Source organism: Narcine bancroftii, chromosome 3, assembly GCF_036971445.1.
Source record: "Narcine bancroftii isolate sNarBan1 chromosome 3, sNarBan1.hap1, whole genome shotgun sequence".
Taxonomy (NCBI): domain Eukaryota; kingdom Metazoa; phylum Chordata; class Chondrichthyes; order Torpediniformes; family Narcinidae; genus Narcine; species Narcine bancroftii.
Window position 1 is genome coordinate 173,745,415 of NC_091471.1, and position 24,724 is coordinate 173,770,138.

Genomic DNA, 24,724 nt, shown 5'->3' on the forward strand with positions numbered 1-24,724 from the left:
CATTACTTGTCCAATGACTAAAACTGTTGCTATCCTTTCCCTGCTAGCTTCCTGCCTCTCAATCCATCAATGTCTCTCTTATCTTGTAAGTACAAGGATGCATTCACATCTTGTTACAGCCCTGCACAGGGTAACTCCTTACACATTCCCATCTCATGATGTTTTACCTAACAGGAGTACAAGGACACCTCCCCTTCTTGTTACAGCCCTGCACAGGGTAACTCCTTACACATTCCCATCTCATGATGTTTTACCTTACAGATGTCAATCATATATTTTTGTTCACAACTAAGGGAGCTCTTCCACCAAATGGAAAGTTTCCCAAAAGTTTTAAAAATTTTATTTTTAATCATTTTATTTAATAATTTTAAATCTACATTCATACATAGATATTGAATAAAAGTGTACATAAAAAAATACATTTGATGTATATATATATATATATATAGAAAAAACTCCCCTCATCTATCCCATCCTCCCACCCTCTCCACTCACTAATGCCAACTAATATATAAAAAAAGAAAAGATAAAAGGGAGAACGTCAATAAAAATTATTACTTCAATACTTATAATAATGGAGTTAAGGGTTGCCAGTGGGACAAGCTCTCAAGAATCTCTTACACCTTTGAACCAAAATGTTGTAAATATGGGCTCTAAACTCTCAAGAAAAAAAAATGATATTAATTATGGAAATTATGTTATTTTCTCAAGTGGAAGACATGAACGTAATCCAAAAGTATTTTTGAAAGGAAATAAGTTATATGGGTATAATACACTAACGAGATTTTGAAATAAAAATCAGGAGGGTAGATAAGAATAGTTAAAGATTTATTGGCATGGAGAAGTTTGTGTCCTTTAGGGGGGGAACTGCATTAGAGAATCTGACTTTCTGTGATGCTGCAAATCACCTGGATTTCCAGGTGATTCTTTTGAAGATCACCCGAAAGCCAAAGTTAGGCTCACACTGGCGATGTGTGTGATGTGAAACAAGGATGCTGAAGAGCGTGCGAATGTCACCAGTTGCAAGCAAGGCAATGTGCTGTGGTATCACAAGATGAACTTCGTCAGAAGAATGATTCTCAAACATGCACAGTTCCTTGGCAACAGCACATTATGAAATAGTTGTGGCTTGGTGAAGAGATTACTGTCTAAACCAGGGGTGTCAAACTCAAATTCACAGAGGTCCAAAATTAAAAACTTGGACTAAGTCGTGGGCCAAACTAAATATTTATTGAAAATTTTCAACAACATTTGCACGTTTTCTCTTCTTTCAACATATGTAATGTTAAACTTTCTCTTATTAAAATAAATGTTTAATAATAGTTTTGGTTAAACTCTTTCCAGAAGAAGCATTAACAAATGAGAAATAAAATATTCAATAAATAATATTTCTCTATCGCCTTTAAGCTCCTTTTAAATGTTTTTTTTTCACAAGCCAACAATCAATAAAATAACAACTTGCTTCAATGAAAATCCAATCTTTCAACTATGAACAGTCCAAAGTTAACCAAAGAAAATATTAATCCAAGCTGAGCTTGCTACATTGTGATTTACTCTGATGCACCTGGGTCTAAACCAGATACTTGGCATCTCTTCTTCGATGCAAGTTCATCAAACTCTGGGGTCAGAGTTTTCCTCCCACCTGTCTTGAAAGGTCCTGTTTTCTGTCTTTGGTTTGGCCATTTTTCGTAAGGGGTTTATTACATGTGAGTTGGGCGACAGTTCGCAGATGCTAATGAAAGGAAAGAGAGGAGGTGGGGGCGATTAGCGGGCTGATGGGCTGGCGCCCATGCATTTGCAAAGCATTCTGGGATTTGTAGTATTAGCTGTGCATGCGCTATACTGGCGGGGCGGCCAGCGGGCCAGCTCTAATACATATTTGATATGATTTTGCGGGCCAAATATAATTATATCACGGGCCAAATTTGGCCCACGGGCCTGAGTTTGACATGTGTGGTCTAAACCATTATCACAGTGACCCAAACTGGAGAGGGAAATTGACCCTGAAACATTCAAATATTTATAATAATTTGGGAGTAAAGAAATATAGAAAATTTGGATTGGGGAAACTGAAGATTAAGACAAGGTAATGTTCACCTATAGGATGAAGATGTTTGAAAGGAGCATTTAAAAATCCTTGACTCTTTTTATCAATGACGAATGAAGATTTTCTTTACCTGCATATTATTACTAGTATTTCATTAAGTAAGTCAGTGGAAGGGGGTACATATTATCTACATGAAGTTTTGTTCACTCAATAGCCCTTTCACACTTGCGTACCACTAAATTGGCTGTTGAATATCCCAGGATAGGAATGGGGGTTTAGCTTTTCACACTTGACCACTCCTAACTAGGACAGTGAACGCTTTCACACTTGCAAGGACCCATCCCCGGGGTTAGGACTGCTCTACCTTCTACCGGTGACATCATGACACATCGAGTCAATCCTGATAAATGTATTATGATCTTATATTCAAAAAAATTAATCATGACTAATTATAACATAACTAAGCTTTATGTACAGCAAAGTATGAGCCATTCAGCCCCTGTTGTTGTGTCAGTCTATGTAAACCTTTATAAGGGACCTGGGAAAATGCTAGCAATAAATAGCAATAGCGGACAATTTTTAAACAGGATGGGAAAGTTGGTAGAGCACAATTTATATAGTGTGGGAAAGTTGGTAGCACTAATGTGTACAATTTATAAATACAATGGGGATAAAAGTGATGGCGGACCTGCCCTCCCTGAAAGCATGCAGCAGAGAAAGGCCTTTATGCCTGGCTTCATGAGCAGAGCATTCATGGAGGGGTTTTTCTGCCCCATGGCATTCTGGGAAGTCAGGATCACTATTGATTTTTTCCAGTCTTTATAAATTATTTGCTATAGCATTACCAATTTCCCACGCTGTTTAAAAATTGTCCGCTATTGCTATTTATTTCCTCTCTCTCTCGCTTTCTCCCCCACTGCAACTTTCCCATAGCAAAGTTTATTCCTTCATTTTAATCTTTTCTTCCTTCACGTTCCTGCACTCATGGAAAAACTTGGGGTCATTTCAATCCCACAATGCAATTACCCATTTCACACTTGCCTGATTGCAACGTTGGCACCTGCAGACGTCGGAGATTGTACTAGGGGTTGAGGCTGTCAATCCCCAGCGTGAGATGACGTCACCTGACGCAGCCATTGAGTTGATTTTGCTCACATTATGCACTTTAAAGGGTAATTGGCGGTTAATGCCTGGGATCACTTGCACATATGAAAGGGGCTAATGACAGTTGGTCCAAAAGGTTAGATCCAGGATGAGCTCATCAAATGGATACAAAATTGGTTGGTGGTAGAAGTAAGAGGATGCTCATAGAGGGATGTTATTCAGATCAGACCCCAATGACCAGTGGTGTGGCACAAGGATCTATATTGAGTTTCCTGTTGTTTGTCACAATGATTTGGATGATAATGTAGGTGACATGGTTAGTTTGTGGATGATTTAAAAATTGTAGCATAGTTAACAGTGAAGAAGGTTATCTCAGATTACAGCATGATCCAGATCAACTGGGAAAGTGGTCAAATACTTGCAGATAAAGGTTAACACTGACAAGTGTTGTATTTTGGGAAGTTAAAGCAGGGCAGGAATTACACAGTAAATTCACATTTGGCACACTTGCATCCGGGAATGGAATATAATAATTCAAGTCCTTTATTGTCATGGAATAGTACAGACCATGTAATATTACCTCTGTCCACCATAAGACAGACAAAGTGTCACCATTAATGTCACCCAGTCCCCCTTATAGCTAGAAAGTGAAACAAAAGAGTGTTCCTTCAGAAACACTGAGAGTCTGTGGATTCACCTCCAGTACTTACTTCTGCAGCTGCACAGATACCTGTTCGATTCTTTGGCAACCCGAACTCCAGACCCAAACTTACATGATCAGCGAGCCTTCAGCAAGTCTTCAGTGCCTGAGGCCCTTCAAGTGCCCTTCTTGCCCTCAATACCCTCTTGCATCCCAGTTCCAATACATTGTTTTTCTTGAGCTTGTCTCCAGCAGCTTGCAACCTATGCAGGCGCCCACAGCTTGCATGGGTCCCTCAGAGCTGAGTCCCTTGTTGTTCCACTGCTGTGATTGTCATCCTGTAGGATACTTCAACTATTGAGCCCCTCACTGGTCCAGGATTTGGGCTGTCATGTTACAGCTGGAGAGACTGCATTTGGAGGATTGTGTTCGTTCTGGTTGCCAAACTATAGGAAGGATGTCACTCAGCTGGAAGGTACCGAGAAAACTCATAAGGATATTTCTAAGACTGGATGGCATGTGTTACAAGGAAAAACTGAATAGGCTGGGGCTGATTTTCCTGGAGCATAGGAGATAGTGGAGGGACTATGTAGAGGTCTATAAAATCATGTGTCTGTGCGCAGCTCGTCTAAGTGCAGTTCGAACCGGCTCAGAAAGTCATGGGTGAACCACTGACTTCAGCAACCAGGAGGGCTCTGATTGTGTGGTGAACTGCAGGCCAGAAGATGATGTCACTTCTGCCCCTTGGCACGCATGGGCTCCTGGGAAGATTGTTTAAAATGCACGCCTGTGAACAAGTAAACAGTTTTCCAACTGGACGCCACTTGAGTCAGATTCCTTCTTTCTTTCACTGCCACATAGTGCAACTACACTGATGGGCTCAACATATTTGGAACCCGGCCTGGACAACGCAGCCTCACAAAGTGCAGTCTTCCTCAAACTGCCTTCCTTTTGGATGACTCAGCCAGCGGTCTGGTTTGAACAAGCTGAGGAACAATTCCAAATCAGGCAGGTAGTTGCAGACACCACCCAGTACTATTATGTGGTGAGCGTCCTTGACCAGGAGATGGCAGGTCGCATGATCGATTTCTTGCATCAGCCACTGGCTAATGACAAGTATGAGGCACTTAAAGTCCTCTTCCTCCAGACATTTGGTCTCTCCTGGACATGGTCAGCCTAGGTGACCGTGCACCATCATTTTTAATGAGTGACCTGATGGCCCTGGCAGATGGCCATAAGTCCTGCCTGCTCTTTGAACAAATTTTTCTAGAGCAGATGCTCGAAGACATCCACCTCATGCTAGCCGATGAGGATTTCAGCAACCCCTGCAGGGTGGCCGCCACAGACGTCCTGTGGTGCGTGAAGCAGCAGGGTGGTGTCCCATTTAGATTAGTGCTGTGTCATTCCCAAAGGGCCAGGCTCCACGCAGCCCAGCAACAAAGCTATATGCATCATCTAACAGGGCAGATTCTTGGTGTTTCTACCACCAATGTGCCATTGTCAACCTCCATCTATATTTCCAGGCTATGGTGGCTGGCCACTGAAACAGGCTACTTTACGTCTGAGACAAGTACTCTGGGCGCAAGTTCCTGGTGGACACCAGAGCCAAAATCGGTGACCTCCCTCCTTCAGGCCACAATACGCGGAACAAAAAGGGAGAGCCAGTGCCATCTGCATGTACGTTACTCGAACCATACCCCTGCTGTTTAGAACCAACAAGTTCACTCGGACATTTATGCTGGCTGCAGTATCCCAACCATTGCTTGGGGCAGATTTTCTCAGAGCCCACTCACTGCTGGTCACCTTGAAGGGGTGATGGTTGGTAGATACCAGGACTTTTCAAACATTCTGCCTAGGGAGGCCAAGCTACCTACCCTGCACCTGGACTCCATAATGTATTTGTGTAATGAATTTGAAAGAGCTCTTGCGGACATGTGTGAACAAGTAAACAGTTTTCCAACTGGACACCACTCGAGTCAAACTCCTTCTTTCTCTCGCTGTGACACAGTGACAAGTCATTAAAATGGTCAGTCTTTTTCCAAGGGTAGGGGAAACTGGAGGACAATGTTTTAATATGGAAAGGGAAAAACTTAAAGGGGGCCTGGGGATCATTTTTGACACAAGCTGACAGAGAAAATGGTAGAGCCAGATGCAGTTACAATATATAAAAGACATTTTTACCTGGATAAGAAAGGATATTGGCCAAATGCAGCCAATTAGGGTTAGGACAGGTAGGCACCTTGGGTGGTGTGGATATGTTAGACTAAAGGGACTGATTCCATGCTGCCCAAATTGATTACTGTAAGTTATCTTTTGATCCATAAATGGCTAAGCCTCTAATGGACAATCTATAAATATCTGTCTGAGCTCTTTGTGACAATGGCTAATCATATAAAATAGTGGTTTTCCAACTTCCCCCCTAAAATCATATTCCACCTTAAGTATTCTCTATGCCATAGGTGATCTGTGATTAGTAAGGGATTGCTTAAGGTGGTATGTGGTTGGAAAGAAAAAGGATGAAAACCACTGTTTAAATTGTACCTATTGACTCATTATTTCTTCTTTGGCTTGGCTTCGCGAACGAAGATTTATGGAGGGGTAAATGTCCACGTCAGCTGCAGGCTCGTTTGTGGCTGACAAGTCCGATGCGGGACAGGCAGACACGGTTGCAGGGGAAAATTTGTTGGTTGGGGTTGGGTGTTGGGTTTTTTCTCCTTTGTCTTTTGTCAGTGAGGTGGGCTCTGAGGTCTTCTTCAAAGGAGGTTGCTGCCCGCCAAACTGTGAGGCGCCAAGATGCACGGTTTGAGGCGATATCAGCCCACTGGCGGTGGTCAATGTGGCAGGCACCAAGAGATTTCTTTAGGCAGTCCTTGTACCTCTTCTTTGGTGCACCTCTGACACGGTGGCCAGTGGAGAGCTCGCCATATAACATGATTTTGGGAAGGCGATGGTCCTCCATTCTGGAGATGTGACCTACCCAGCGCAGTTGGATCTTCAGCAGCGTGGATTCGATGCTGTCAGCCTCTGCCATCTCGAGTACTTCGATGTTAGGGATGAAGTTGCTCCAATGAATGTTGAGGATGGAGTGGAGACAACGCTGGTGGAAGCGTTCTAGGAGCCGTAGGTGATGCCGGTAGAGGACCCATGATTCGGAGCCGAACAGGAGTAATTCAAAAGGAAATGACAGTTTTTCTCAAGCAAAATATTTCAATAACAATTGAGTCTAGAGAAGTGATTCTCAACCTTCCCTTCCCACTCACATATCACCTTAAGCAATCCCTTACTAATCACAGAGCAATTAAAGTGGAATGTGAGATGGGGAAGCTGTTTGAAAACCACTGGTATAAAAATGAAGCGCTTGGCCACGAGATGTCAACGAATGCGAAAAATGTAGTCAGGCAGAAATTATTGGCTTTAATATTGTAAAATATTGATTCACAAATCAGAAACAACCACATCAGATATAAACATCAAATTTTCTCCCTGGACTGGAAGAACCTGGTTCAGTGGTCATTAAACAGCTCACTAGGCAGCAAACAAACTTGACTACAGCACAAAATCTCTGAGAAAAGGACTGTCAAGGGAAGTTGGGGTACAAGAAATATAGTCAGAAGGGTTGGCATAGAAATATCTTTCCATCAAGGCAATGATTTTGTAAGAGGTTGCTTAATTAAACATTAAAGTTTTAAATGTAATAGCTTATTGTAAAATGTTTTTTCCCATGACTTAATATTGGAAATATTATTCATGTAAAGCTTAATTCACATTAAGTCAAATGTTTAAGGGCGAAAGAGTTGGTGTAGCATTTAGTGCAACGCCTTTACAGTGCCAGTGATCGGGACCGGGGTTTGAATCCTGGCTATCTGGAAGGAGTTTTTACATTCTCCCCATGTCCGCGTTGGATTTCCTCCCAGGCTCCGGTTTCCTCCCGTTTGAAATGAACTGGGGGTGTAGGTTAAATGGGTGTAAATTGGACAGCTTTAATTCAAAGATTCTAAAGCAAATAAAACATGTGTTAACATGTCAGGTTAAGAAGAAAAACATGATGGATAAAACATTATCTGCAAAGATTAAGCTGGAACAGGCATGCAAATATATAGATTGAAGTTCCTCCATCCACCCAGTCATCCCTCCTGCCCCTCATTGCTGGTGACCCCTCCCACCTTGCTCCACCTATCATCTCCTGCCTTTGCCACTATCACCACCCCCACCCCCCACAAACTCTTTTGTTCGGATGCTTGCCAGCATTTTCTCATACTTTGATGAAAGGCTCAAGCCTGAAACATTGGTTATTTTTGCTACATAAAGGAAATCAGAACCATTTGTCTCTACCTCAGCAACATTTTTACCATATATATCCATATGTACACAAAATTGCTCTGTATGGACACCATATCTTCCATTATCAACTATTTTCCTGCTTTGTAATGATGGCTGCCTGTGTTGGGGGACTGATCCATAATGCTCAAGAATGAGCACTTTGTACTTTATGAAGCTACCAACTATTGAACAACCAAAACCAGTTTTTACAATTTTTGATGGCATTACTCCCTTTTCAAATCACTTAATTATATAAATTTTAAATTAAACTGTAATGTTTTTTTCTTTTCTTGGATACACAACCATCATATGCTTTGGAAGGAATGGTAATTGCTTTTATTTTTTTGCAAATGAAATAAGAATTTTGGAAGTGCAGTTAATGACCTTGGCTCAAATTGTACATTCTCCCTGTGTCTGAGTGGGTTTTCTCTTGGCACTCCAGTTTCTTCCCACCCTCCAAGACATACTGCATTGGTATTTATTTGGTCTCATGGGTGTATTTGGGCAGCATGGGCTCATGGGCCAGAAAGGCCTGTTACCATGCTGTATTTATGAATTAGAAATTAAATACATAACAGTGCAGTGCTGTTAAAGAATCACAAACATTGCCATCCAGTTTGGTGGTCGAAAGATAACTGACATTTATGGGGGGAGGCTTGACTTGTGTTGTCATCAAATAATTTAATTTGCCTTGTTTGCAAAAAATAAAAATAGTTTTATAGGAACAAACATGCATTTTGAATTTAAGGGAACTAATTCATATATACACGTATCCATAAATTTGTAACCCGAGAACAGATGGAATGAATAACACATAGTATGAACATGAAATGTTCAGTGCTACAAGAGCTCAGGAAAGGTTTGTGTGTGTGTGTGTGTGTGTGTGTGTGTGTGTGTGTGTGTGTGTGTGTGAGAGAGAGAGATCTAAAATTTTGAGGAATAGATTGTGACTTACAATTTTATTGCACCTTTTTTTTTTTAAACCGGATGCCAAATAACATAATGGATCTTCTATACTCATAGACAAAGCACCTGTGCTTTTCATGGTTTGTTGTACAGTACTGGAGTTTGGTAAAGTTAAACTATGAGATAGAAAATTTTATAGCCATGGCCTTTAATTTGTTCATTTCTGAATGCATAATGAGCTGGGAGGTGGTGGGGGGACTGTGGGGACAAAAATGAATGTTTATAAGCTTGCAGGTATTTCTCCATTACTATTATAGGATATTCCAGAAAGAATATTATATAAGGGGATTTGTGGTTGTCGTCAAGGGACAAGGGGCAATCCAAGGAGGGAAGGTTCATTTGGAGTTTAAAGGTTATTGCTTGTGTGGACTGTTGGGGTATTTCATGTCTTAAGTGTGGTCATAAATTGAGAATAAAAAGGAAAACTTTAAGAACAGTCATGGAAAAAAAAGGGGATGGAGGTGGTGAAGAGGTGGAAAAGAAGTGAATAATAAGCCACAAGCTTTGCTGAGATTGATTTTTCTTCAGTGTTACTTGGAAAATACTTTCAATTACATTCATACAATTATAGATTAATCCCAGGAAATTGAATTTGAGACACATGCCCTATATCTCTATATTTTAAATTATTTATGAAGTTCAACCAGAACTCTACTGCATTTTCCTTCCAAATAGATAAAAGACAGCCTGGTAAAACTGTACTGAATTCGGTAATGGGAGTAACAGAAAAAGCCTAAAATTTAATTACTTCATTTAAATTTTCCTCTGTGTGCTCAGAGGAATGTTGCTATTCTCCCTTGGAGGCCCCACATTGCACAGTATCACACTGCACATCATTAGACTGTGCAAATCACAGGCATAAAGATGGGCAAAATTTCTTTGCTTAACGATTGAAAAGCAGTGAAGCAGTTAATTTAGCATAGTTGGTTTTATCTCTGGTGTAAAAGTACAAATGGGATTTTAAGTTTAGTGCACTGCCTGGATAGATTGAATGTGTCATTGCTGGGAGATCATCCTGAACAACGCTGTATTTATTTTTTGTAATTCTTTATTTATCGCACTATTAAATATATCAACCAATATATTTACAGATGCATCTCTTTAAATATTCACAGTAACATTTTCTCTTTTTTTTTCCCCATCCGTCCCTTCCCACCCCCCCCCCAAAACATTAAATATTGAACATATAAAATACAATAAAACAATATCTTTATAATAAGGAATACAAACAAAAAAGACGTATCATCTACTTATATACATTAAATCTGATCGTGTTTATCTTCTTATCATTTTAGGTGGTGGTGGTCCGAGGCCTGCTCTTTCTGTTATGTTCCATATATGGTTCCCAGGGTTTTTCAAACATTGTAACTTTGTCTTTTAAATTATATGTGATTTTGTTTTCCAAAGGGATACACTTAAGTTTGGTTATATATCCCGTTAATGTTTATAGTCATATAGTCCAACGTAGCCATCTTATATCTTTATTTTCACTTCTTTTCCGCCTCTTCACCACCTCCATCCCCTTTTTTTTCCATTACTGTTCTTAAAGTTTTCCTTTTTAATCTCAATTTATGACCACACTTAAGACATGAAATACCCCAACAATCCACACAAGCATTATTGCTTTAAACCCCAAATGAACCTTCCCTCCTTGGATTGCCCCTTGTCGACAACCACAAATCCCCTTTCCATTTGGTTTGCAAACTTACTCGCAGCGTCAACCGATTTCTCAGTGACCGTTATCCTTCCACCCCAGAGAACACTATTTTCCTATACATATAACAAAGCTCTCTCTCTTTTTCCCCCCTTCTTCCCCTTCTCTTATCCATCTTTAAATTTTATATATACATGATCTTTACTATATTTTTACATATTTTCTTGCCGGTCATCCTTCTTGTCACTCTTCCTCCTCTCTTCTGTCCTGTAAATGTTCAGCAAATTCTTGGGCTTTCTTTGGGTCCAGGAACAGTCTATTCTGTTCCCCAGGAATAAATAATTTGAGTACTGCTGGATGTCTTAATATAAAGTTATAACCTTTCTTCCATAAGATTGTTTTCACCGTGTTGAATTCCTTCTTTAAAAGTTCGAAGCTTATGTCCAGGTAAAAAAAATATTTTTTGTCCCTTATATTCCAACGGCTTATTGTCTTCTCTAACCTTCTTTCTTGCCTGCTCCAGTATGTTTTCTCTTGTCGTATATCTTAGAAGTTTTACCAATATGGATCTCAGTTTTTGATGTGGTGGCGGTTTCGGTACTAGTGCTCTATGCGCCCTTTCGATTTTGTTTTCTTCATGTGAGTCTGTTATTCCCAGCACCTTCAGGATCCATCCTTTTAAAAATTCCTTCATCTCTGACCCTTCTTTGCCTTCTTTCAGGCCCACTATTTTTATGTTGTTTCGCCTACTGTAGTTTTCCAATACGTCAATTTTTTGTTACAATAAATCTTGTGTCTCATTAATTTTTTTTCGCTCTCTTCCAACTTCCCTCTTAAATCATTTATCTCCATTTCTACATCAGCTTCTCGTTCCTCCACATTTACTACTCTTTTCCCTATTTCAGTAATGACCAACTCTAAGCTTTGCATTCTGTCTTCAGCTCTTTTCATTTTTCTTTTGATTGAACTAAATTCTAATGATAACCATTCTTTTAATAACCTCATTTGTTCTTCAAAAAAGGCTTTATCTAAATTTTGTCCTTCTATTTTACCTTCTTTCCTTTGAAATTCTTGGTCTTCTTCCTCCTCTTCTTCTGTGTCTTTATCTGTGTCATCTTCTTCTCTTCTCTATATCTGTGTATCTTCATCCTTCTCTGGTGAGCTACTTCTGTATCATTGCTGGGCCTCCAGCTGCTGTGTCTCCTGTTGTTGGGCCTCCCAGTGCAGGTCGACTTGCTGCTGGGTCCCTTGCTGCTGGGCCTCCTGCCGCAGGTCGTCCCCCTGCCAGTCGCCCCTTTGCCGCTCACCCTCTTCCAGCCCTTCATTCTCTTTCTCATCACTCTTCTTTTCTTCTTTCTTGCTTACATCCCCCAGCCGAACGCCCCGATACTGGGTGTCTCTCAGATGGCCACTCCACAGCTGGCCGCTCCTCAGCTGAGTCCCCCTCCTGCTGGCGTTGACCTTTTCTTTTACTTGCGCACTGCACATGCGCAACTCTTTGCGCATGTGCAGTTGCTCACCTCTTCTTGGCTCTGAGAGCCATTTTTGAAGTCCGCCGGTTGGAAGGACACCGCTCCTCTGGGGACTCACCAACACCGGAGATCAGCCGCTCCTCTCCACGGTGGCTCTCTGCTCCGACGTGCAGGTAAGGCCTTCTTCTTTCTTCTCCAGTGATTTTCTTTCTTCCTTTTTCTCTGTTATTCTCACTTTTTCTCTTTTGGGTGCCATCTTCTGTCTCTTCTCTGTAACTTTATCTTTCTCTTCCTGTATTTTATGTTTATTGAGCTCTGTTTTTTCAAACTTTTTTTTTTCTTTTCTCTAGAGAGGGCTGGTTCCACTCGACCACCCACTACTCCATCACGTGACTCTCCCAACACTACTGTATATTGACACTACATTTTCACTCAATGCTGTAGCAATCTCCAGCAATGCCAACATCCATTTCAATGTACCAGAGCATTGCATAGTAATTAAAAGGCATTTGAATTTTGGAAACAAAAACATCACAGATAAAATTGGTATTCAAGACTTCTGTTCTAATTCAAAAAATGAACTGCATTGATTTCATTATCACTATATTATTAACTCCTGATTAAATATATTTATTTGTTAACTGTTTTGGCTAAAACATTGCTTTAGACTTCAGTTTCTAAGATTGAATAATTAAAATGAACCTTGGCCTACAAATTAAAACAACAAATCCTCAAAAAATTCAGCAGTCAGATAACATCTGATGAAGGAGAAACCGTTAAACTGGTAAAAAGAGGGAAAGAACCAAGTTGTTTTTCATTGTCAGAGAAGGTGGAAGGGTGTACCTGCAATTGAGTGAGACCAAGTAGACTAACGGGACAGTTACAGTAGCAGTTAGAATCACATTATGCTTCTTTACTCGTGGGACATGTCCAGCAGGCCAGTCTACATGACTCGAAAAACTGATGAAAAATGATGCCAAGCAGAAATAGTCAGTTCTGATACAAATAGAAGGAAAGATGAAGATTTCACATCGAGTCCTGCAGGTTTCAACATGCCTCGATGAAAATCCAGGTGTTTTTCAAGGTCACATTGGGTCTGAGTGGGAGACAGATGGTGAAATGAAGTACCAGACAACCAGAGATTCAGGGTCATTCCAATGGACTGAACCACAAAGCAGTCACCCAATTTACATTTGATTTTGACAATGTACAGGAGGCCCTATGGTGAACACCAAATCCAGTACCCAAGCTCACTGCTCTACTCAATTGTGGCCAGCCACAATTCTAATGCCATCTAAAAGTTTGCTGATGACACCACAGTTGTCGGCAGAATCACAAATGGCAATGAGGAAGCGGACAAGAGGGAGATAGATCAGCTTGTTGAATGGTGTAATGACAACAACCTTGCCCTCAACGTCAGCAAAACCAAGGAAATGTTTGTGGACTTCAGGAGGAAGTCAGGAGAACACAACCCAGTCCTCATCGAGGGCTCAGTGGTGGAGAGGGTCAATAACTTCAAATTCCTGGGTGTCAAAATCTCCGAGGATCTGTCCTGGAGCCTCCATGACGATGCAGTCACAAAGAAAGCTTGCCATACTTTGTCAGGTGTCTGAGGAGATTTGGAATGTCATTGAAAACTCTTGTGGTATACTGTGGAGAGCATTCTGGCTGGTTGCATCACTGCCTGGTATGGAGGCACCAACTCTTAGGACAAGAATAAACTCCAGAGGGTGTTAACTCAGCTTGCGACATCACAGGCACCAGACTTCACTCTATCAAGGACATAAGATAGTGTCTTAAAAAAGCTGACTCTATTCTCAAAGTCTGCTACCATCAGGGAAAAGGTACAGGAGCCTAAAGACGAGCACTCAACAGCGCAAGGACAGCTTCTTCCCCGCTGCCATCAGATTCCTGAATAATCAATAAACCAAAGACACTGCCTTACTTTTCATACACTATTATTTTTATAGTATTGTCTTATAATGATGCAACTGCATAAAATCTGAATTTCATAACTTGTTGATGACAATAAATTCTGATTCTGGAAGAAGTGCAGGTGAATTGCAGCTTTTTCTATAGAAATGCCTGTTTGGGTCCCTGGATAGCGAGAAGAGGTGCAAAGATGGGCATTGTATGGGTTCCTTTAAACGTGGTGCACTTTTTTCACTCCTTCCAATTTAGTGTGATCTTCCAGAATTTTTTTTTTTCTGTGAGTGTTGGACTCTCCAGAACTAAACATTCTCAGTTGCTCATACCCTGAGGCCTGAATCAAAATTTCAAGTTGCCATAAAAGCTATGATGAAGGTTAACAACACAGCAAAGCATTGCACCAACCAACCACAGGATGATTTCTCTTTGAAAAACAGGCATTGAGCACAGGTATATCCATACTGTGGAACTCCCAACTCTTTGAGTCTATTCAGACTTCAGCAGACATATGGGGCACCTGAAAAATTCTTTCAATTCCAGGTGCAGTAAATATAGTTCATGAAAATAAGTCTATTTAATTTGGTTAGTACAAAACAATGATCAAACAATAAAACTGCTAATGCCAGAAATGTACAACAAATCACTGAAACCTCTGAGACACAATCAACATACTTGGGCTTGCTATGTTTATATTAATCCTGTTTGATGAAGACCCAAGAGGACCTGTTCTTCCAACAAGATGGAGCTCATTTTTCACCCCCCCCCCCACCCCCCTTGCCCTCTAGAGATAGCCACTTGTTTCCAAATCCTCCCAAAGCATGGGAAGCAAAATTGTTAGCTAATAATTGCTGGCCGCATCTAATTAATTTCAATGATAGTTGAAATTCAAAACAGCTTGCCTTATGCAACAGAGGGGTTAATAATCACATCAAATTGGGTCTGAATCTGTGAATATTAAATGAAACTGGTGTGAAAAGCATTTTAGATTAATAATTCATGTTAGTTTGCCATACAAGGAGAATGTATGCACAATTCTGATCTTGAATTGAGAATGGTGCTCATTCATGCATTTACATAGTATCTTTCCCAACTTATGGATGTCCCAAATTGTTTTGTATTAGAAAGCCACTCAGCCCATTGAGTCTATGCCAGCTGAGTGAGAAAACAGATTCAATGAGTCTCAAAAGCAAGGACTCCTAATGCAGTTTTGTAGTAAATGATTTCATTTACAAAAAGTGGGCATGGGAAAATGGTAACAGGGATAACACACACGTGCACACAGTTTATACATAGGCGCACAATTTATAGCAACCATGGTTGATTGGCAGGTGGTGCGTACTCCAACTAGGTAATGGGCAATGCTGTCACGAGAAAGCACGACCCTTCACAATACACCAGCTCTGAGCATTTCCATCAACCTAATTCCCCAATTTAATTCCCTCAACTCCATTTTCTCTTCCATGTCCATCAATGCCCAATGGATCTCCTTCCTACCATCACTATCACACCTAATTTATAGAAGCCAATTAATCTACCAGTCATTTTTTGGCAGGTGGGAGTAAGCTCATGGGGAAAACTACATGTTTTCAAGGAAAATGTGCAAACTCCAGATAGCACTAGAGCTGAGGAGCCAACAAGTTGGCTGGAAATGGAGGCATTACCTGTACTACTGCACTGCCTGGCTACAGCCAATGAAAGTCTTTTAAAAACAGAGAACCATAGAACATGATAGCACAGAAACAGGCCCTTTGGGCCTTCTTGTCTGTGCTGAACTACTATTCTGCCTAGTCCCACTGACCTACAGCCACTCCATGCTCCCCCCATACCCCTCCCATCTACCTGTCCAAATTCTTCTTCAATGTTAAAATTGAGCCCTCATTCACTACTTCAGCTGGCCGCTCATTCCACACTCTGTGTGAAGAAGTTCTCCCTAAGGTTCTCCCCAAATGTTTCCCTGCAATTTACTATAATATTGGTTAAATGTGACCTACACAAAGCCATGCACAAAATCATGTTGACTACCCTTTATCAGTCCTTGTCTATCCAAATACTTGTGTATCCAATCTCTTAGAACACCCTGCATTAATTTACCTGCCATGGACATAAGACACACAAGCCTACAATTTTCAAGATTACTTTTGGACCCTTTTTTAAACAATGGAACAACATGAGCTACCTTCCATCCTCCAGCACCATACCTGTGGCTAAGGACATTTTAAATATTTCTGCCAGAGCCCCTACAATTTCTACACTAGCTTCCCTCAAGGTAGAAGGGAATATATTGATAGTCCCTAGGGATTTATAGAACATTACAGTATAGTACAGGCCCTTTTATTTTCAATGTTGTGCTGACCTATATATTCCTACCAAGAAAAAACTAAACACTCCCTACCTTGTAAACCTCTATTTTTCTTCCATCCATATGCCTGTTCAAGAGTCTCTCAAATGTCTCTAATGTTTCAGCCTTCACCGCCACTCCTTGCAAGGCACCCTTGACATCTCTCTTAAACCTTCCTGCCTTCACCTTGGAGACATCTCTCCTGGTATTTTCTATTCCTGCCCTGGGAAAAAGGCGCTAGCTGTCCACTGCATTTATACCTCTCAGAATCTTGTAGACCTCTATTAAATCTCATCTGATCCTCTGCGCTCCAAAGAGAGACGTCCCAGTTTTGCTTACCTTGTGTTATAAGTCTTATTTTCAGGGAACATCCTGGTAAATCTCCTCTGCACCCTCTCCAGAGCTACCACATGCTTCCTATAATGAGGAGTCCAGGGCTCATTAGTGTGGTCTAGTGTGGTCTCACTAGAGATTAGTAGAGTTGCAACATGACCTGTCAACTCTGGAATTCAATCCTTCGATTAATGAAGCCCAGCATCCCATAGGCCTTCTAAACTATCCTATCAAACTGCACGGCCACCTTGAGAGATGTATGGATTTGGACTCCAAGATACCACTGTTCCTCTTGTGACAGATTATGTTGTGTTTGTATTGTATATAGATATGTTTTTGGGAGATAAATTGGGGCAGGTTTTTTTGTGTAAGTCACATACAAGTACTTTAAAATAGATCTTATTTAAAATACTGGAGCTCTGCTAATGATAAACACAGAGAGAGAATTCAGTTCTGCAGTTATATAGTAAGCAGCATCAGCTGGAACTACAACAGGATAAGCTGGCAAGCTTGTGGAAAACCCCATTTGGAAGACAGGTTGTGAGTGCTTAGTTCAGCCTGGTCAAAGCCCTTCTGGTTCATGCAAGAGGAGAGGACTGGCTGCCTAATGTTTAACTTGAAATAAGAGAAACAAAAATAAACTCTGTGGTGACCTGAAAGAAAGAGGTTATCATCTGGAGAACCCCTAGGGGGCAAGTTTCTTCAGCAAGACATGAAGTGGCTGATTAAAAAGGAATCAGTTGTGGGTGTCCAGCGAACAACAATTCTCCCTCTGAAAACCAACAAGAACCTTCCTGAGTGGTAACCATTTACCTTTCAAGCACCAAGGCCTGGTGAACTTTATAAATGTTAAATTCCGTGCACAGTATAAGAATTGCCTGCAACCAGTTAACTTGGAGAATGAGAAGTGAGGTTGGACGGTGAACCAAAGAACTTTTCAGAACTTAAACATTATATACATGTGCACTTAGAATTAGAAGGGGGTTAAGTTAAGTTAGTTAAGTCAATAGTGATAAGATAAAGTGTGATTCTGTTTTCATGTTTAAAGATAATTAAAAACAACTTTTGTTTAAGTAACCGTATGTCTTGGTGAATATCTATTGCTTCTGGGTTTTGGGGTCCTCTGTGCTTGTAACACTCTACATTGTTAACCCTTTACTCACCCTTCTAGTTTGACCTTCTAAAATGCATCACTCACATTTATTCAGATTTTTCCACCCTATTCTGTATCCTGTCTAAATCCTTTTATAACCTACAGCAACCTTCAGCATTATCCACAATTCCCCCAGTCTTCATACCATCCATAAATCTACTGATCCATCCTTCTACTTCTTCATCCAGGTCATTTATAATGAGCAGGAGTCCCTGTGGAACTCCACTAGTCATTGACCTCCAGGCAGAATACTGTCCATCCACTACTAATCTCAGCTTTCTAAATGCAAGCCAATTTTTTTTATCCATACAGTTAAGGTTCTGTGGACCCTATGCCTCATAACTTTCTGAACAAGTCTCTCATGAGGGATGTTGTGGTCTATCTGTATTTTAGTAATGCATTTGACATCTACCACCCTACCCTCATCAATTTCTTTTGTTACCTCCTCAAAAAACTCAATTAGGCTCATGAGGCATGACCTTCTCTTTACAAATTCATGCTGACTATCCTTGAGAAGACTGTAGTTCTCCAAATGATCATAGATTTTATCCTTAAGAATCCTCTCCATCAGTTTGCACATCATTGACGCAAGGCTCACAGGTCTATTATTCCTAGGATTCACCTTATTACCTTTTTTAAGCAAGTGGACCACATTTGCCATTATCCAATCCTCTAGCACCTCCCCTGTGACCAAGAATGTCTCAAAGATCATAGCCAATGGCTCAGCAATCTCTCTTCCCTCCCTTCCCACAGCCACCTAGCCTATCGCATCTGGCCCCAGGACTCATCAATCCTACTGTTTTTAAGAAGGTCCAACACTTCCTCTTCTTTAATCTCAACATCTTCCAGCACACAAGCCTGTTCTATTCCAACCTCACCCTGCCTTTTCTGTTGTGAATATTGAAACAAAGTATTAATTTAGCCCCTCCCAAACCTCCTCTAAAATGTGCTGCCTCCTTTATCCTTAAGCTGCTTCACCTTCATTCTTCTCACCCTAAATCTCCTCACACTTCTGTTCTTTGCATACGCAGAGAACCCCTTGCTGTTCTCTTTAATCTTACTTGTCATGTATCTTCGAGCTCTCCCAAGACCTTTCTTAAATTCCTTTCCTGCTACTGTATAATTCTCATGAGCCCAACCTGTTTCCTCCTTCCTAAATCTAATGTATTCTTCCTTTTTCCTCTTAACAAGCTGCCTGACCTGTTTTGCATCTAAAGAAATGATGCTCAGGTAGTTTAAATTTAAAAGTTCAAATGAAGCTGAATTATTATCAATAAATAAATGTTGAAAAGATTGCATACCCAACTCAAACCATTCATGAAAAGCAGAATCTTGCACAGAAGGAGGGAAAAAAATCTGGATAAATATGAGTGATGCATTTTAGAAGGTCAAACTAGAAGGGCGAGTAAAGGGTTAACAATGTAGAGTGTTATAAGCACAGAGGACCCCAAAACCCAGAAGCAATAGATATTTACCAAGACAAATGGTTACTTAAACAAAAGTTGTTTTTAATTATCTTTAAACATGAAAACAGAATCACACTTTATCTTATCACTATCGACTTAACTAACCTAACTTATAGGGCTAATAAGTAAAAATCTATGATATTCAAAAAATTTTCTAAATTTAAACCAAATTCTCTAAGTATGGTTAAGTTAGAAGCAGAAAAGGGCAATGGCCCTCCAAGTATCGAAATATGACAATTTTCTTTAGTAGTATTAATTTCTAAATTAATCCAATTTGAAGCATCGATTCTATCCTTATAATGTATCCAAAAGGTGATGCATCTAATATAAGCTGCCCAATAATAAAATCTAAAATTAGATAATGCCAAACCACCTTTCTTTTTAAGGTTTTGAAGGAAGACTTTACTAAGACAAGGATGCTTATTTTTCCAAATGCATGAGGAAATAATTGAATCAAGTGAATCAAAAAAACTTTTCGGAACAAAAACAGGAACAGCTGGAAAATGTATAAAAACTTAGGTAAAATATTAATCTTGATAACATTAATTCATCCAATTAAGGACATCGAAAGGGGAGACCACTGACCTAAAGACTTCTTGGCATAATTCAATAAAGTAAGAAAATTGTCTTTAAACAAATTGTTATAATTTTTAGTAATAGTTACACCTAATTAATTAAATTGATTTTTAGTAATTTTAAAAGGGTGGTATCTAGAGAGCCAGAAGAGCTCAATACAAACAATTCACTTTTCTAAAGATTTATCTTATAATATGAAAATTTGCCAAATTAGTGGAACAGTGACAAATTGATGGAATTGAGTGATCAGGATCTGAAATATACAACAGAAGATCATTTGCATATAAAGAAACCTTATGAATACTTCCACCTCTTAACACTCCAGAAATGTCATTAGATTGGTGAAAGGCCACAGCTAATGGTTCTAATGCCAAATTAATTAATAAAGGCCAAAGAGGACAACCTTGCCTAGTTCCACAATTAAAAGGTTTGAATTTTAAAGAGTTGGTAAAGATTAAGGCAACAGGAGATAAATATATCAATTTAGGGCCAGTTAATTTTTTTCTAGCCCTTGAAATAGTCCCATTCTATCCTATCAAAGGATTTTTCACCATCTAAGGAGATGACATACGCAGAAGATGATTCAGGAGGAGAGTAAAGAATATTTAATAAGTGAAAGATATTAAATTGTGAATAACTGTGAAAACTCGGTCCCGAGGGTTATTTGGGGGCCTATAGACTACTCCCAGCACAGTGATTTCTCCCTTCCTCTTTCTGACTTCCACACACACTGACTCAGTGGACACTCCCTCTGCAGCATCCTCCCTTTCAATAGCTGTGATACTATCCCTGACCAGAAATGCTACTCCACCACCCACCTTACCTACATCTTATTCCTTTTAAAACACATAAACCCCAGTATCTGCAGCAGCCATTCCATCAGCCAAGTCTCTGTAACGGTCACAACATCATAGTTCCATGTACTGATCCATGCTCTCAGTTCATCTTTTTTATTCCTAATACTCCTAGCGTTGAAATGGACACGTTTCAACCCACTAACCGACTACATATAGGTTTTCTTCCCTGCCTTATCATTTCTCACAAACGCAGGACACATTGCGTCATCCTTTTCACCTTCTGCCCTCTTCTCTGCGCTCGCATCCTGGTTCTCATCCCCCTGCCAAACTAGTTTAAACCCTCCCCAATAGCTCTAGCAGTTTATCCTACCTTATTTGCTTTAAGACAGCAAACACCTCCCCCTCTTTAATCTGTGTAGGTTCCAGGACTTTGCTGCTTGTTTTCCTTACTTACTTCCATAGACTGTGTAAACACTGATGGCAAAAAAAACATTTAAAACCTCCCTCATCTCTTCTGGTTCTATATATAGCAGACCAATGTGATCTTCAAGAGGACCAATTTTGTCCCTTACTATCTTTTTGCCCTTAATATACTTGTAAAAACCTTTAGAATTTTCCTTCACATTGTCTGCCAAAGCAACCTCATATCTTCTTTCAGCCTTCCTGATTTCTTTCTTGAAGTTTTTCTTGCATTTTTTTATTCTCCTCATTACTCATTTGCTTCATGTTGCCTATACCTGCAATACACCTTTCCCTTCTTCTGAACGAGATCCCCATTATCCCTACAAAACCAAGTTCTCTATGCCTGTTATCTTTGCATTTAATTCTGACAGCAACATACAAACTCTGTACTCTCAAAATTTCATATTTGAAGGTCTTCCACATCCTTGCCAGAGAACAACTTATTCTAATCCACGCATTCTTGATCCTTCCTCATTTCCTCAAAATTGGCCTTTCTCCAAATGAGAGTCTCAATCTGAGGCCCAGACCTAACATTCTCCATAATTAACTTGAAACTAATGGCATTATGATCACTGGACCCAAAATGTTCCCCTACACATACTTCTGAAACCTGTCCTGTCTCATTCCTAACAGGAGATCCAGTATTGCACTGCCTGCAGTTTGTGATTAAAAACCATAGAACACTACAGCACACAAACAGGCCCATTCTTATTATTCTACCTATTCCTATTGATCTGCAACAGGACCATATCCCTTTCATCCATGTTCCTATCCAAATTTTGCTTAAATGTCAAAATTAAGGCTGCATTCACCATTTCAGATGGCAGATTGTTACACACACCCACTACTCTCTGAATAAAGAGGATCCCCCTTTAAGCATTATGGAAAATAATGGTACATACTGTTTTCTAGGTATGCAACCCTTGGTGACACAGGGGTCACTTGTACTTCACTGTGATTACTATTGCGTAGACGTTAGACTTAAACATTGTCCTACAATGGCACGCTATGATGAAAGCTGTAAATATTGACATGACTATGGACAACAGTCAAGCAGAAATACATGAAAGGGCGCATATTGCTGCAGAAAATTTATGAGGACACTTCTGTGGAAACGCTTAGAAATCAATACTTGGTTGCAGTTAGTGTCCTGGGCTAGAATTTTTGATGGGCTGAGGGAGGAGTTGAGCAATTTGGATGCTTACATTGTAAATTTTTCCCATTTATTCCCAGATTTACTGCATTATCAGAGAGTCATGGAGTCACATGGCACAGAAACAAGCCACTCTGCCCACTGTGTCACAGCCAACCTTCAAGTACCCATTTACACTGTCCCATTTACTAGCACTTGGTCCAAAGGTTTCTAAGCCCTGGCCTTTCCATTTTCATGATAATTGCACAATTTCACTCATTATCAAATATTCTGGAAATAACTCATTCAGTTTAGTTTGCAGTTGTCAAAATGTTTCAAAAACTATTTTCACAATGTATCACAATTGCATATCATAGGATTAAACAGCTGGTTAGACAAAACAGTGTCTTCTGAGGTTAAACAGGGAAGTCATGTAATACACAAACATGCTAGAGAAACTCAGCAGATCACACAGCATCTTGCTTTTTGCTCATAGCTTGACAAAGGGCTCAGGCCTGAAATATTTGTTACCTTTTACTTCCTATAGAGCTGCCTGACCTGCTGAGTTTCTCCAGCGCAGCATCTGACCTTTCTTTTTGAAAGACAAACTTTATGGAATCACTTAAGATTTCAAAAATAGTATTGTGAGCCATGCAGTAATTCCAAATGTGGTCCACAAGAATCATTTCTAAATATAAGAGCTCTCCTTTCTCTCCCCCGAATCCAACAACTGAGATTTAAAGCTAATGCATGTAAGAGAATAGAAAGGTAAATTAAGTGATGGTGCGTTGTCACAGGGCAGCGCAGTTGGAGTACAGGTTAGTACAATGCCTTTACAGTGCCAGCGATCAGGACCAGACTGGGGTTTGAATCCTGCACTGTCTGTAAGAAGTTTGCATGTTATCCCCGTATCTGTGTTTGTTTTCTCCAGGGGCTCCGGTTTACTCCCATTGTTCAAAACGTACCTGGGTGTAGGTTAAAGGGGTGCACATGGGCCAAAATAGCCCGTTTCCGTGCTGTATGTCTAAAATTTTTCTTGAAACTGAGAAGAGGTGAAGACATACTAGATGCAGGGAAGATGGGGAGTCTTGAACATGGTGTCACTGAAGGATATGGGGAGAAGGTAGAAACAGGGTGTTGAAGTGGATGATCAGCTATGGTAATGTTGAATGGTGGTTTAACTCAAGTAGTCTATCTTCAAAGTTGCTTTGTTTCCATGGAGTGTAAAAGAATCAAACAACTCCACAGCCAACATCGTTCATCTTCCAGTTGTATTTCAATCTCTGTCAGATGATTGCAATTTCATCTTCCAGCGTTCTGGACAAAGAGTCCAAAGCTGATAATCCCCTGGAACATTGAGAGAGGACTGCAGTGTTAGATGGCCGATAGGACCTTGTTTTAATATCTCAACCCAAAAAAGGAAATGTATCTCAGAAGAGATAACAAGCTCTTCCAGTGTCCTGGCCTATGGAAAACAACCTGGTCATCACCACATTGTGCAAACTGGCGATCATTTTTGTTGAACTATGATACCGACTACACTGAAAAATGAGTATATTCATGGCAAAATGTTTAAGTCTGTGGAACAAGGCTACAGATATGTGACCTTTCTTCTATGAATCTTATGTTCAAGTGGAATAAATAGACTATTTATTTAACATACAAAAACATATAACCACCTTACTGTTCTCCCTCGGGTACCAGGAGATCGTAGATAAGGAATCTTTTCCCTTTAGGGCCAGTGGCTCCAATCTGTGATTAAAATGTTGAATTTCCTCTTCCAAGCACCAGATCCTATCAATAATAAATAATGGCAGCCTGACTCGATAATATTCAACAACTACACCCTGCTTTTCAGTTTCTGTTATGAGCAATACAGTTAGCATAAGGGTTAGTGCAAAGCTACTACAGTGATAATGACTCAAGTTCAAATTCACCATTCCTCTTGAACAGTGTGGGTTTTCTCTGGGTGCTCCAGCTTCCTTCAACCCTCTAAAAGAACGTACGGGGGTTGGTAGGTTAATTGGGTGTAGGAGTTTCATGAACCAGAAGGGCTTTCTAGTGTGCTGTATCATTAAAATTTAAAAAAATAAAGATTTTTCACAAGAAGTTAGATGGGTACATGGATAAGAAATGTTTAGAGGGAAATGAACATACTCAGGCAAATGGGACTAGTTTAGTCAGTAGGTCGAAGGGTCTGCTTCCATGTGGTAGAAATCTATGAGTCTAAGTCAGACTTCATATTGTGTGCATGGTGAAAAATGTGCCTTCTGAAATGCCTCACAGAAATTTGGGTGCACATTGCAATCAATTATCTGGCTCTCCATGTTAACGG

The 24,724-nt window shown here is 40.1% G+C and overlaps 1 protein-coding gene across 1 annotated transcript in view; it reads right to left on the reverse strand.

Annotated features, from left to right (window-relative positions):
- The window catches only part of LOC138756299 (DNA double-strand break repair Rad50 ATPase-like), a 115,996-nt gene that overhangs the window by 73,582 nt on the left and 17,690 nt on the right, over positions 1–24,724 (reverse strand). Inside the window, exon 3 of the mRNA XM_069922841.1 lies at positions 24,069–24,183. The gene's annotated coding sequence lies outside the window, so the exon portion shown is untranslated. The remainder of the gene's footprint in view (positions 1–24,068; positions 24,184–24,724) is intronic.